The sequence below is a fragment of the Caretta caretta genome, chromosome 5 (assembly GCF_965140235.1).
Source record: "Caretta caretta isolate rCarCar2 chromosome 5, rCarCar1.hap1, whole genome shotgun sequence".
NCBI lineage: Eukaryota > Metazoa > Chordata > Testudines > Cheloniidae > Caretta > Caretta caretta.
The window spans coordinates 52619926-52636602 of NC_134210.1; the positions used below are offsets into that span (position 1 = coordinate 52619926).

Genomic DNA, 16677 nt, shown 5'->3' on the forward strand with positions numbered 1-16677 from the left:
GAAATATGTCTGCAGCTGATGATCCCTGACATTCCCACTGACATCATATGAGGAATCCAAGTGGGAAAAAAATTGAGGGAAGAATCAGGTGTATCTGAGAGAAGTAAGGTTGCCAGTTCTGGTTGGACATATTCCTGGAGTTTTCATCACATGACATAATCTTTAATTAAAGATTAATCTTTAATTCCTGGAGACTTCAGAACAATCCTGGAGGGTTGGCAACCCCAGAGAGAAGGGAGCATGCAAAGGGAACAGATAAAAGTCCAGCACATGATGGGTATGTTGTATGATCAGTATTAAAGAATTATGCACCACTACAAAAATACACTGGCTACAGTAGTTTTTCAAAATGAAAAAATATTCATTAGAAGGCAACCTGCATCTCTCTTCTCAGTAACTACTATAGGCAACAAGGAAATGATCATATGAAAAATAAAATGCCAAAGTAAGAACACTGGGGAAAAAAGTAGATTATTCTAAAATTTTAATCCAATGTTTGTTCTCTGTTGATAAATTAATGTTTGTACAGTACTTTAGTGATGTAAAGTCAGTGCTAAGTATTACCATCAGGAGATCTTTAACTCTAAATGCAAGGCATTTGTTACCTTAGTTTAAAGGTTCTAATGTTGTTAAACCATTTAATCTCCTCTTTTATTTAAGATATAACTTCATTCAAATCTATAAAATGCATGTTATTAATGCATATGAATGAATCAGAATGGATCAATCTATGAGAACAATAATATATGCAGCTTACAAGCATTAAAAAATTAGAAATGGTAATATCACGTAAGCGGAATTTACTTGTACATGTTGGCATCAGTCACTTCAAAAATTATTACATACTTTTCTTTACAATAGATCTCTTAGGTACTTCAGATTATGTTTCTATCAAGTGTGTTCTGATCCATCATTTAAATTGGTACAGTATTTAGCAAGCAAACTATCCAAATTTATATATATATATATAGATCTCTATGAAACATGAGTATCATGCATAATCTCATTCATTTAAAAAAAAAGGAAGCAAAGTTTCTAGAACAATTGAAGCTGCATCTAAAATGTATCTACATACCAGAGAAGTTCACACTTTTAGACTCTTCTTTTTCAAATATTAAAATGCACAATATGAAATATGTACACATATGAAAGGTTTTAGTCTAAAGATTTTTTAAAAAATCTTTCTTTATTGAAACTTGTTACACCAAGAATATTGCTTCAGTCCAAGTGGCTATAGTAAAATTTTAAGCACCTAAGAAGTTTTAACTAGCACAAGCTTAATTATAGCAGCAGAAATACAACACTACAATGTGTATATCAAACAAAACTGAAAATTTAAATATGGGTAAGCAGATTGCTTCTACAAATATGTTATGAGTCAACTGTTGGACACTTAGGGACAAATGTGTACTCAACATAGCAGTGAGAGGAGATTCATAGAATCTCAGAAATGTAGGGTTGGCAGGGACCTCAAGAAGTTATTAAGTGCAGATCCTGGAGCTGAGACAAGAGAAAATATACTTAGACCAACAAATTTATTAGAGCAAATTTATTAGTCTCTAAGGTGCCATGAGTACTCCTTTTCTTTTTGCGGATACAGACTAACACGGCTGCTACTCTGAAACCTATACTTAGACCATCCCTGTCTAACCTGTTCTTAAAACGACCAGTGACAGGGATTCCACAATCTTCCCTAGAAGCCTACCTATTCTAGTACTTAACTATCCTTATAGTTAAAAAGTTTTTCCTAATATCTAACCTAAATCTCCCATGCAGTAAATTAAGCCCATAACTTCTTGTCCTACAATGGAGATGGAGAACAATTGATCACCGTCCTCTTTATAACAGCCTTTAACGTCTTTAAAGACTGTCATCAAGTCCCCACTCCATCTTCTTTTCTGAAGTCTAAACACGCTCAGGTTGTTTTTTTTAACCTTTCCTCATGGTTCAGGTTTTCTAAACCTTTTATAATTTTTGTTGCTCTCCTCTGGACTCTCGCCAATTTGTCCACTTCTTTCCTAAAGTGTGGGGCCCAGAATTGGACACAGTATTCTAACTGAGGCCTCACCAATGCCAAGTAGAACAGGACAATTATATTCCTTGTCTTACATTCAATTTGGGATCCACTAAAATCCTGATGTCCTTTTCAGCAGTACTACCACTTAACTTGTTATTTCCCAATTTGTAATTGTCCATTTGATTTTTTTCCTAAGTGTAGGACTTTGCACTTGTCTTTATTGAATTTCATCTTGTTGATTCCAATTTGTTAAAGTCATTTTCAATTCTAATACTGGCCTTCAAAGTGCTTGCAACCCCTCTTACTTTGGTATTATTACAAACCTTTTTATAAACAATACTCTCCACTCCCTATCCAAGTCATTAACGAAAATATTGAATAGAACCGGATCTGGGACTGACCCCGTGGAACCCCACAAGATATGTTCTCCAAGTTTGACAGTGGACCATTTATAACTACTCTGAGTATGGTCTTTCAACCAGTTGTGCACCCACCTTATAGTAATTTCAACTTTGTTCCAAAATTTATTGTATTTTTAATTTTATATTATACCCATTACCTAACCAATTAGAATACCAGTTAAGTGGTCAGTTAGCATAACAATGAACAAACCAAGTACTACTACCTGTTAGAATACCAGTAACAATACCAATTACCAACGTAACCAGCTTTACTTGTAGTCCATGCTATGACTCATTTCCCCAATGATCCAGTAAGACTTATAACTGAATGATCTTTAGTCTTATAAATTTAATGAAGAAACATGAAAATAAAACATTTTCATAGTGTGTATGTTTATGTACTTACAGATGTACAATGCTCCAACACACACACACACCCTGTGTAAAAGGTACATTAAACTGGAGTTAACGTTGAGTACATATCAGTATTTTTAAAATATTACAGGGATATTATAATTATCCTAAAATAAGTATTACAATCTCAGAAAATTCTAAGTTAAGGTTAACTTAAGAGAAAATAAAACATGCTAAATTATGGAAATGCACAGTTGTGGCGCCCAAACAAACTTAACTCTGTCCTGTAGTGACACCAGGACGAGAAGACAAAAATCTAATGTCTATAAAAGCCAGTTTAATGTAATTTGGGACTACAAATGCTACTACACCATAACTACAAATGTATAATTATTGCACAGCGTCACTATAGGGTAAAAGTTTCCTTGAGGTTTTTAAAATATCTTACATGAACACTGAACAAGAAACCCAAATGAGAAGGCTACTGTGGGATATTATTTCTAATGATTTAAAATGCAGTATCAGCTTTTAGCCAGATTCACCAGGACACTCAGGATACTTTACACCAGTGGTTCTCAAAGCCGGTCCACCGCTTGTTCAGGGAAAGCCCCTGGCGGGCCGGGCCAGTTTGTTTACCTGCCGCATCTGCAGTTTCGGCCGATTGTGGCTCCCACTAGCCACGGTTCGCCACTCCAGGCCAACGGGGGCTGCGGGAAGCGGCGTGGGCTGAGGGATGTGCTGGCCACCCTTCCCACAGGCCCCATTGGCCTGGAGCGGCAAACCGCGGCCAGTGGGAGCCACGATCGGTGGAACCTGTGGACGCAGCAGGTAAACAAACCGGCCCGGCCCAGCCCACCAGGGGCTTTCCCTGAACACGTAGCAGACCGGCTTTGAGAACCACTGCTTTACACCACTCTGGAGCTGTATAATGCAGTCAGTATACTGGTCAGTTTCCCCAACTCCTGACCTCCACATTGCCCTACATCTCCCAGTTTTCTTCTTTGACCTATTCACCCATTTTCCCCAATATACATACACCTTCACTCCTGTGCCTCACATTTCCCTGCTCACATGCACAGTTTCCTTCTCCCGTCCTACCTGTTGAGTAGATTTAGAGTAATAAGTAGGGTTTTTTTTAAAGAAATCATTAGAATTTACAGTATTTTGCCAGTATTCTTAACAAGAAATTTCTTATTTCAACAGGGAGGAAGAAAAACATTCTTCTACAGAGGAATTCCATGAAGAACCTCCCTCTTTCAAAATGCCTGCAATCTCCTTTTAGTCTCAATGAGAATGCTGAAAGTGCCCTTTAACAAAGTTGCCCTCTTTCAAAATGACCACTGCTTCCCACTGGTAACAATGGCAGTTCAGCAAGCTGCCCTCTAGAAAGATGGTGGCTCCAAATGCAGTCAGGGATCACCATTTAACTCAAACTAATCAACCAATTTACTTGTAAATTCTCAGAAAATTCAATCTGTACTCAAAGAGTAAATGGAGTAATTTTAGAAAGAATATGCCATATCTTTTATATGTAACAGAATGGTTGAATCCCTGCTATAAGTGCAAAATTCAGCACAACTTTAACTGTAGGACTGTGCATCCATAAACAGAGAAAAATGTATTTGGATTTGTACAGTACCAAAACCTCCTTGCATCAAATGTTAATGTTAAAATTTCTGACTTTTATGCATATAGCATCTCAATCACAATGCTACTAAACATTATGTGAGAAGGGTGAGAAAGACAAAAATCACCCCTTCTGCAGGGAAACTCTTGAGAGAATTACTGGGAGGAGGATTCCCTCATGAAATTTTCTCACAAATAATTCTGTTGCTGGATGGGATTTGGCCGGACAACAGGTTCGGGCCCCCAACTTGGCAGATCTCAGCCTTTCTCCTAGCAGCACAGGGCCATTTACACTAGCTTTACAGGCCTCTGCCCAAACCGACTCCTTGGCAATGAAGTTTCAGGGTGTCTCCCACTGATGCATGCCTTTGGATCTCCCCCTAGAAAGAGCTGCCAGCATAAAGGGGGCATCTCCCAAATGGGACATACGAAGTTGCAAAAGCATGCAAAAGTTAATGAAGCTTAGGGTGTATTAAAATTGGGGGTAGATTTACCATAGATATACAGTGTGGAAATGGGGGTGGGGGATAATTGGGATCTGTACCTTTAAGTTGTTTAGCCTTACAGATAAAGTTGGGGGCCCGAACCTAACTATGAAGTCTGGGTGAGAGGTGCTGCAAAAGCCTATGTTCTGATATGCAGAGGCAGTTGGGTAACTGTCCAACTGAATAAAGAGGATCTATTTCAAGCACCTTGGGCCTAGAGCAGTGGGTCCCAAACTCTAACAACCTGTGAACCCGTTTCACTAAAATGTTAAATTTCACGAGCCCCCTCCTAAAAATGAATATTTCCAGGGATTTTCTCCTTTACCTGAGTATAAATGATAAAAGCAGTGATCTTGGAAATATAAAATTTGCTTTTATGACATGCTTATTACACACTATTTATTATTTATTATCTATCATTACAGTATTTTTATTACATTATGAAAACAGCAACACTCTTCCAAGATCTCACTTTCGTAGCTTGTATCACTTTGAATAAGCCTGGTATAAGACAAGGCTCCTATGTTTCATCAAGGAGTATCAGATGTGAAACAGCATGAAGGTATTTAAGAAACCAACTCAAAGAGTTCCTCCAACACAAGCATTCAGGTCTTGAGCAGTCCAGGCAAACAACGAACGTTACAACAAAGCTTAAACTTGTTCTTCATAATAATTTTTAAAACAATACTAGCTGCCTATTTAATTTTAAAAACAGCAAAAAATATCCACCTCCCTTTCCATTTCTTATAAGGAGTCTTGAAGCTTAAATCTCCTCAGTGTGATTGATATGCTTGCTTTGATCTGCTTAGCTCTTGGAAGTCCAGGGACTCCGGGCTGCTGGCCCCGTGCTGCCTGGGATCCCTAGGGACAGCTCTGTCCACCATTAGGGAATTTTTTCCCAAGAACCCCCTGTAACATTTTGCGAACCCCAGTTTGGGAACCACTGGCCTAGAGTGATTCCTGAACACCACATGCTACCAGGAGTAATTAAAATTAAAGAAAATAACCTGAGTGGCAGAATGGAGCAGCTAAAAAACTCCACTAGAGCAGAAACTCTCTGGAAATATGGAAGACAACAGGAAAATATTTAAAAAGTGTGTTACTTTCTATCTGCAAGCAATGGGTGACAATCAAAAAGGAAGACAATCAGAAGGTAGTCTTATTTCTGACAGTAGCAGGTTCTGGTGCACTTGATTTATTTATCAGTTTTCAGTTAACTCAGGCAGAAGAGACTAACTATGAAACTGCATTACAAAAGTTTGAGGAGTACTCCGCTCCACCTAAAAATGAAACATGACAGATGTTTTCAACCTGTGTGTATAAAAAGAATTAGTCCTTGACAGGGCAATTAGGACTTGTCAAGCAGTGGTAGTCCAGAATGAAGCTTATGGAGAATGGCTAGTGCTCTGACACTATAGACATGATTGAGAATCCAAAATATCACAGGAAAAGAAAGCTAAGGCTGAAAGGCTCACAGAGCTTAAACTCATGATGAAGTAAGAACAGCTCATGGAGCTTCATGTGTTGTGACACATAGCATAAGGCAGGATAATACACAGGATATGGAAAAAGATGCAAGAAATTAAATGGATTGCAAACTCTTGCAAAGAGATGTAAATACCAGCAGCGTGTGCATAGCATGGACAAAGAGGACAACAACAGCACTGCTAGCTCAGACCAGTGTTTCATAGAGCAATGAACACCATTGCAGCAGAAGATGAATCGACTGCCAACCTGAAAGCAAATGGGACATATATTAATTTTAAGTTGCACACTAGCGCATAAGCCAATGCATTGCCAGAAACAGTGTTATTAACACCCAAAGAAAATACACTGGTAGTGAAAAATAAAACTCAGGGCTAACAATGTTGATCTTATCCCTACTAAAGGAATATATGAATTAGATGTATGGGTAAATAACAAAGTAGAACAGATACAATTTGTAATAATACCCAGGGAAAGAGCACCCATTTCTGGATTAAAAATATGTCCACCCTTGATCACATCCAAAGGGTGCACTCACTGACAGAATGGGAGACCAAAACAACTGGGGAACAGTGTGAGGACATCTTCCAGAGAATAGAGAAACTCTCAATAGAGTACAAAATACAGTTGAAAGAGCCCAACTGCCACCCAACACATGCCCTTAGAAAAGTTCCCCTCCCCCTAAGACAGAAGCTAAAAGGAGAAGATGGATAGGGTCATTGCTCTGGGAATCAGAGTGAGTAGAAGAACCAACAGAGTGAGTACACTCGATCACTGCAAGAAAAAAACCCAGCACTTTTCACGTAGATATTGTCCCAAAAGTATTAAGTAAATATGTAAAAGAGGAATACTTTCCACTACCTACAAGGGAAGAAATTGTTGGGGATATAGCTGATGTCAAATATTTTTCTATTCTGGATCCACCAGTAGGGCTCTGGCAGTGCACAGAAAAACAGTGTACACATTTGTGCACATTCAACACCCTGTTTGGGAGACACTGTTTCCGCAGACTGTGTTTGGGTTGTATTTGGCACCCAAGTGTTTCACTGGAAAATACAACACATTTTTGTTGGTATAAACTCTATAGAGGGTTCTGCAGTTTACATAGATGATGTTTTGATCTGGGAAAAAAGAATAGAAGAGCATGAGCCAACACTCCAGGCAGCTCTGGAAAGAACAAGAGATCTGCGCTAAAGCTAAACAAACAAAAATATAAATTCTGAGTAGTGGAAATAACATATCTGGGAGAGACGTGAAAAAAGCAAGATGCACAGGCAGATCACAGGAAGGCCGAGTCCATCAGCAGTATGACTGACTCAACACACAAGGAGAGGGCACGAAGTTTTGTTGGAATTGTGAACCATGTAGGGAAATTTGTACCTACTCTAGCAGCTCACACCAGCAACCTGAGGGCACTACTGTACAAAGATGTCCAATGGACATGGAACACAAATCTTAAAAAAAAGAGTTTGAGAAACTGAAGGCATTAATTGATAAGGCCTCAGTCCTGTGGTTGTATGACAGTAAGTGTTAACCTAAATTGTCCACACACCATCTGCAAATATTGGTGCAGTCCTCCTATAGCAGTATGGTCAAAACAGGAGACCAGTGGCTCATGGGCACGAACAAAAACTGAGTGTCAATATGCTCCAAAAGGAGGCTTCGGTCTTAGTGCATGGCTGTAAAAAGTTTCGTTTCTTTATTTATGGAAGGCTAATGTTAGCTGAAACTGACCACAAGCCATTGATCGCTATTGTGACAAAGGGCCTGGCAACTATTGCACCAAGAAATACAGAGATTATTTTTTCAGTTAGAAATGTGTGATTTGCAAATTGAATACAAACAAGGAAGATATTTGGAAGTTGCAGACACACTCTACAGAGCATTTGAGAAAAGTGCAGTGGAGCAAAGTCCAGAGTCAGACATCATACATGTTAATTTGATTAAAAAACACCTGCCTGGACTTCTATGAAATGTGGACTGTGATTGTCAGAACAACAGCTCAGGATAAGAACCTGCAGAAATTGATTAAGGCCATCAGCACGGGGTGACTAGGACAGCATGTTCCCAGATGCTATTACCAATTTGCCAGGGGTGGGGGTTTTCAGTCACAGTTGGAATTTTGGTTAGACACCACCATGGAGATCCCTACGGTGTTACTGAAAAGTGTTAAAAAGGTCATGAAGGTCATTTAGGAATAAAAAAATCTAAGAAAGGCTAGAGAGATTATATACTGGCCTCAATGAACAATGACATTGAGGAAGCTGTCAAGGCTTATAGCATGTGCCAAAAATACAGGTCAAATGAAGGAAATGAGCCCTCATCTCGGTAACAGAGGAAAAATTGGCCCCTGAAGCCATGTAGGCATAGATGTGTTTACACTGACTGGAGAAAACTATGTACTTGTTCTACACTATTATTCTCATTTCCCTGATACACCTTTATTAGAAGATACTACAGCCAAACAGGTGATTGTGCATATTAAATGTATTTTTGCTAGATATGATATTCTGGCCCTCTCGAACAGAGGGTATTCTATAAAATCACTCAAGCATCAACATTTGTATTTCTTCACTTTTGAGTCTTTCAGCAGCCATCATGAATAGTTAGTTGCACATGTAAGTATCCCACAGACATGTCACCTAGTAAGAAAATTAACTTAAAGGGGGAATTCAATACCCGTTAATGTTATTATTCCAGTGGATGAGGGCAGTCACGTGTGAGTAGACAAGAGAACACAATGAAACTAAAGAATGTCCAAGCACCTGTCCAGGTTTTCTTAAGGCTTTTTTTAGCTTCCCAAACATATATTTAAAGGCCGGTAGGTGAGACACATCTGCTTGAAGTGAAATTGATCAGAAAAAGAAAGGAGTCTCACTCTAGCTTAAACTGAACAACATTTATACTAAAATAGCAAAGTGCAGTATTTTAACAGTGACTGTATGTAAACAGTTAAAAGGACAGTATAAAAGTCATACTGATGATGCAAAGAGCATTATAACAGTGAAGAAATACCATTTACAGTTTTAAAAAATTGTCTGTTCTCCAAATGCACACCGTCAATCTCTAACTGGATAGGATCTATGTAGCATTCCTTCCATTCAGCAGAGTGGAAGCATTTCTCAAGAACACAATCTAGAAGGACCCTGTCAAAAGCTGAGGCTATAGAAACACTGGTTGCCAGTAAAGTAAGAGTGTGTGTGTGTGTAGGAACAATCTGTTCCATCTTGTATTTAGCTGTGACACTCTGAGTAAGTTTCCCAGACCTGAAGAAGAACTCTGTGTAAGCTCAAAAGCTTGACCCTCTCACTGACGAAGTTGGTCCAATAAAATATATTACCTCACCCACCTTGAGGGAATTTATGTCAGTCTTCCAGATCTCTTCTAGGGAAGAAATGCCTCTTTCAGAATAGGAGAGAGCATTGCGTATAGTGATGGGGCCTTTAGCCATTATTGAACAAAGCAGACATTGTGCAAAATAAGCAGGCCCCCCACATATTCCACAGCCACAGAAATCACACCTTGCCACAGAATTGTGCTTCAGAATCTCAACTTTCAATTAAAAGAAATTTAGTTTGTAGCCTTTATGGTTGTGGAGATAATCTTGAAAACATGAATCAAAGATAAAGTGATGCAGGGTTGTCTTCTAAAGTGTGCAGAGTTAGCTCTGAGGAGCATGATCTGTCTCATTCATTTCAGCCAGGACTCCATGTACTCCATGGCCATAGAGTTTGGCATTTCTTTCACAATGATACTGAGTTCAGTAGTTTCTCTGTGGAATTCTCCATTTTGCTGCAGCCAGAGGCCTGATATTTTGTTTTCTGTCTCTCTGCCTGTACTTTCCTCTTGTTCTCCAGATTCCTCACTAAGGGGTATTAATATGTGCATTCTACATGCACTGTTCCACTGAGATGGGCAGCAGGGAGCCAAATCTGGAGTCCAATTTTCAGCCAGGAAGCCGGGAGGACCCAGAAGTGTTGGATGGCCAGTGAGGCTGCCTGGAGAACAACACAGTAGCTGAAGCTGGGGAAGTCAAGAAAATGAGCTGCTGAAGCTGGCTACAAGCTTCCTCCTCCGCTGGTACACATAGGAGGCAGAGAAGGAGGTTCTGAAATGGGCTGCCTGGAAAACATTGTGACTGCTGAGAATCATGGAGACAGGCCACCTGAAGAACACAGCAAAAAAAAAAACAACCTCAAAAAGTAATAATTTGTGAAAATAAGCGTTAGTTTGTTTTATGTCAATGAAAAGTTTCAACTACTTTCAATCGAGTGTGCATTTGGGTCAGAAGGAAGGATAGTTTATGAAAATAGAACAAAGAGGTTCTTGCTACAAAATCCAGTCCTGTTGTGCTGTGGAGCAATGGAGTTTGAGAATTATGATTATCACTAGTATACGTTCTCTGATTCATTTGAAGAGCACTTCCTCATGGATCTTTCCTGATAATCTTTGGTCTTTTCAAACACATGTACAAACTCATAAACCCCAAAATTCTTTGTAATGTTTTTGAATGAATATTTATATTTATGGTCCTTTGGGCATCTAATGAAGAGATGTGCCTCTTAGTCTCATTGAAGGAAGGACACAAAGAAAGCAAGAAGATCTCCTGTTTCTAATGGAAAAGAGTTGTGTACTTTAAACAAAGGAACAATGTGGAGGCCAACTTGTCCTTATGAAATACTAAGCAAGGAGATTGGTAAAACATCTCAGGCAAGCAGACATAATCTATAATAGCAACTAGAAAATATATTTTCTAGCATTAAGAACTTAAAAAGCAATAGCCTACATCCTACTTGGGATGGAAGAGAGAATAGCAACAGTCTTTAACACTCCATTCAGCCTCCATGTAAGGTAATCTGCATGATATGGGGCTTAACATTAACTAAGACTCCAAAGAATCAGTTGAAAAGGGCGTATTGGTTTATGAGACTGTAAATTATTTGGAGGCAATTACTTTGTCTTTTTCTTGTTCTGTATTGGATTTAGCACATTTTGGGGCAATGTAAAAATCATAAATACTCAAACCCAAAGCAGAAGCCTCATTTGTCAAGTTGCTGTTGAGGAGACATTCATCAAACCTAAGAGGGAAAAAGAAATCTACAGTTTTACTGTGGCCATTTGGTAGTATTAATAGATCTCTCTTTACAACAGAGTCTGGAAGAAATGTCATTATAATAATGAACAGAGATGCAAGAACTTTTGGACTGCAAAAAGATCTCAACACTTACATTATAAGACCATCTTGAGATGAAGGGAGCCTTTAATGTGTCAGCCTATCAGGTCCAGGGTCATGGAATCAAGGTGGCACCTGCTTAGCTCACCAGGAGACTGCGGTACTATGTGCACAACCTAACAAAGTAGGACTTTACAAAAGAGATGAAAAGTTCTACATAGGAAGCTATAAGGGAAGGAAAGCTCACTCCTCAAAGACGACTAATTTTTGGCTCAGAGCATTCCTACAAACGATTTTGTGTGTGTGCGCAAGATTTCTAGAGCAAAGAAGTTTTCCTCTACCCAACAGTTAGCTGGACTGGCAAAGAAGCTTGGGGCTTTTAGTTCCCTTTTCTGGTTCAGATAAGCTACTATTGCTAAATTGCCTGCAAAGTTTAGCACTAGTTTTCTTGTCTGAGATACCTGGATCACAAACAAGACTCTTTTTATGTTTCTTTTTTCAAGTATATGTACTTGAAGCTTCAACTAAGGGTAGAACCATTTTCCTTGATCCAACATATACAGTTCCTGTGATGGGTTCGGTCACAGAGACCCCCTTGGGACTGTCACCTGATGTACTGAGACTACCTCTGAGCCTGTTTTCTCTGCCAGTTTGGGCCTTCAGAACCATGCCTTGTTGAGCCAGATATGCTAATCTGCTGCAACACAGACCCAGGGTCTGACCCACACCCCCAAAGCTGCAGACTAAACTGAAAATGGCTTAGCAAGTGCTCCTGTCTCTAGCACCCAGACATCCAGCTCCCAATGGGATCCAAACCCCAAATAAATCTGTTTTACTCTGTATAAAGCTTATACAGGGTAAACTCATAAATTGTCCGCCCTCTATAACACTGATAGAGATATGCACAGTTGTTTGCTCCCCCAGGTATTAAATACTTACTCTGGATTAATTAATAAGCAAAAGTGAATTCATTAAATATAAAAAGTAAGATTTAAGTGGTTCCAAGTAATAACAGACAGAAAAAAGTAAGTTACCAAGCAAAATAAAACAAAACATGCAAGTCTAAACCTAATACATTAAGAAACTGATTACAGATAAAATCTCACCCTCAGAGATGTTCCAATAAGCTTCTTTCACAGACTAGACTCCTTCCTAGTCTGAGCCCAATCCTTTCCCCTTGTACAGTTCTTGTTAGCTCCAGCTCAGGTGGTAACTAGGGGATTTCTCACGACTGGAACCTGCTTTGTTCGGTATATATATATATATATACACACAGACATAGATATATATATACACAGATATACACAGACAACATGAAAAAATGATATACACAGATATACACAGACAACATGAAAAAATGGGTGTTGCCATACACACCATTTTTCATGTTGTCTGTGTGTATATCTATCTATCTATCTATCTTCCTACTGTATTTTCCACTGCATTCATCCGATGAAGTGGGTTTTAGCCCACGAAAGCTTATGCTCAATAAATGTGTTAGTCTCTAAGGTGCCACAAGTACTCCTCGTTCTTTTTGCTGATACAGACTAACACAGCTACCACTCTGAAACCTGTCAACCTCCACAGATGGCCATGAAAGAGTCTATAAACAGCACTTACTCCACTTACCAGTCAGACAAAGTCAATTTTCATTATTAATATCATCAAAATAGAAATGATTAATCGTAAGTACTTCTGGAGGTATAGGCCTGTCTTTATGTAATATGGGTGCTGCAGTATTTATACATATATATATATTACAAATATATACATATACTGTACTGAAATACATATCAAGTACAGTGAAAAATATTACATATTGGAGATATATTCAGTTACCCTCCTCCTGCATCCAATGTTTTAAAACCTTTTTCCTGTTTCTTAAAAACCAGATTCAGAAAAAACATATTAGATTACCTAGTTCATCCTACTAAAGTACATGTTGTTAAAGATGGATTCTCTGGGATAAGACCCAAGGACCACTCACACCCTAAACAAGAATCATTCTCTTGGATCTACAAGGTACATACCTAAGAAAGTGTGAAAAAACAAACAAACCTTCTGTGGCTTTGTTGTGCCTAACAACTAAAGTTTTTAGATATTACACATATTCTATTATTGAATACCTGTATTACAATCCACCATAAGGGCTCTGATGTTTTCAAAGCCTTTAAACTGAACCACAGCCTTGAATTCTAATATTGGCAATATAATGTTCTTCACTGAGCATAAAATCCTAGCCTCCTTGAAGTCAATGGTAAAACTCTCATTGGGGAAGGTTATTTTAAAACATTTGTGTTTACATCTATTGCACCTAACCTATTAGGCTATATTTTTCCACGATATCATTGCCATATGCTTCAGTATGTATATACAATATATTTGTAAGAATTTAGAATCTAAAAGTAGATGCTAGACTTCAAAGTCATGTGTTGTTATAGTGCATATAATTAAAAGCAGATGAAACATAAAAACAGTATTGGTCCTGTTGTATATCATATTCATAAGTACAGACAGTCAACTTCAATTGTGGCAAAAATCATTGAAATATGAGATTCACATTTTTGTCACACTAAAGGCTGCACACATCCCAACGATATAGGTTAAAAAAAAATCTTACAACAACTCGTTATCCTTGTTATACTTCATGAGAGAGCGCAAGTTATAGTAGGTAGTAGCAATAACAGGAAAATGCATTTATAACACAGGCACTGTCCCATAATAAATATACCTTACCTGCAATGATTCTATCACGTAGTCATTAATCACGCCATTTTACATCTAAAACTGTAAAACAAATCTCTGTTTTTTTGCTTTGTGTTTTTTAAGGTAGGGAGACTCCAATAAGCAATCCATCAATCTCAAATTAAAAACTGATTGTAAAGCAGGTTGACATGGAAAGGATGTGTGTAGGTCCTGCCCTATGCTGGTTGGCCTACATACAGGAGCCTACCATGTGTCTCCCTTCTTCCTTCCCTGACCTACTTCCAACCAGATCACATACACAGTGACCTGACTAGCCATATAAATATACATCTGTTTCATGCAAAAAACTTATTTGATTACTTTTTTGATATTTTTGGATGATGACACTGAACAACAGACAAAGCAAAATGAGCAATAAGACTGAATAGCAAACAGAATAATAGGGATTATAGCATTATAGAGGTAATGTTAAAACAACGGAACACAAAGTTTCTTGTTAGATATCATTTTGATTCAACTACTGAAATCATCCCACCGTGCATTTCCAAGTTTAGCATCAACAGTGACCTCTTTAATAGGAGATCTAGAAGAAACTTTCATGAGCTTAACGGGCTGTGGGCTCCAACTCATTTTCCATTTCTCAACGTGAAAGTATCCTTCATTGAAGGTATCTTCTCATCACTAACTTACGTCTAAGATTATTTCACAATTTTTAGAGTTTCAAAAACTTTTCACTTCTGGCACATCCCCTGTTATGATAGTATAATATATTACTATAGTAATTTTGTCACTCTAGAGGCTCTGATCTCCCCAAATTTACTTCACTGAACTCTGTTCCCTGCATTCCACCTGTTATGGGATGTCCACCCCACACAAGGCCTGAAGGGGTAAATTAAGGCAATTAACCTGTAGGCTGCACCTGGTGGAAAGCCAGGATGAGCGAAGGCCTAATTGCTGATGAAGTCCAGCTGTGGGAACAGCTGGTCAGGGTTTATAAAGAGAGGAAGTTGGCAGTAGATGGGGAGCTGTAAAGAAGTGAGCCTGCGGTCACAATTCATGATACAAGGGGGAGAGCAGGAGCCTGAGAAAGGCAGGGTAGGAAGCAGTCAAGGGAAGGAGCAGTAAGGTCTGAAAGCCATAAACCTGAACTTCTAGTTTGAGGATCCCTGGATTGGAACCCGGTGTAGAAAGTGGGCCTGGGTTCCCCTACAAGCCACTGTGGGAGTGGCACAGTCAGCACAGAAGTGGACATGGAGACTGCCTGAGACCCTGGAAGGGGAGGATAACTGACTTGGCTGGCGGACAAAGCCATGAGGAGAGGCTCTGCAGCTCCTGACCAGTGAGAGAGGGGTTGCAGGCCAAGTGACTGAGACAATGGGCTGACCGACTACAAAATAAAGTGCAATGGAGCACAAACAGTGGTGAGCTAATTCCCCAGATGAGCCACGAGAAGGCGCTGCCGAGTGATGAGTAGAGCACACACCTGTTACACCATCAGAAAAACTCCCCTCCAGAGGAGGGGGATTAAATACTGTTCTATTAACAGGAGCTACAAACAGCAAACATGTCAAAATATTATACCCGTAAATAAACAAGTACTAAAAGCAGAAAAAGGAGCTTAGATTACAGAAATTTGATCTACTTATAGTAGTACATTTTTTAACAATTCCATTCCTCTGAAACACAATTTACCAACTCAGCTAACTACAATAAATACATGGCTGGGTGTTTTCCCCCAATTTTATTTTTGCTTTTTCCCCATTTTTGTATAGCTCATGAAAGGTGTGGGATTGATAGCTCTGAAGACTGTTGCCTTGTTATTTGTCCACAAAACAAGTACAGCCTGGACAGCTGCTGTGCAAAATTATTCATGCTGTCCTGCTAACTGGCCTCAATCCTAACCAGAAAGGAGAATTTAAAGGGGTGATACAAGCATGATGCCCACTTATTCCCTAGTCTTTTTGCAGAAGATGACAGTTAGTGCTAATTGCTACACAACTTCCTGTCAACTAGTAACGGAACCAAGATCACCTCTAGTTAACATATTACAAGATACTAAGTAGTCATCAGATGATAACAATTTGGGACAACATGCAGGATTTAAATGGGTAACCTAGAAGTTAAAGACTCTTAAACCCATGATCAATCTTCTGATCAATCTTCTGAGCCATCCATGCCAAATTCATGCTTATTAGACAATCTGTAATAACAGTCTACTTCACAATTATTCAGAAAACATAATTCCACACAAAAAGGTAACTGAAAGTAATGGTCTGACAAACTGAAAAAAGCCTAAAGACACTCACACTTAAGACTAATACCCTGGCCAGATTTTTGACCCCACTACAGCCTCTTTGTGTCACTCTGGAGGGACATAGGGGCTATAAAGCCCTCTTAGCCAGCCTTCTGAGGATTCCATCAACACCGATG

The 16677-nt window shown here is 38.9% G+C and overlaps 1 protein-coding gene across 4 annotated transcripts in view; it reads right to left on the reverse strand.

The window, feature by feature from the left end:
* The window catches only part of SSBP2 (single stranded DNA binding protein 2), a 278870-nt gene that overhangs the window by 180628 nt on the left and 81565 nt on the right, over positions 1-16677 (reverse strand). The gene's annotated exons all lie outside the window — the stretch shown is intronic.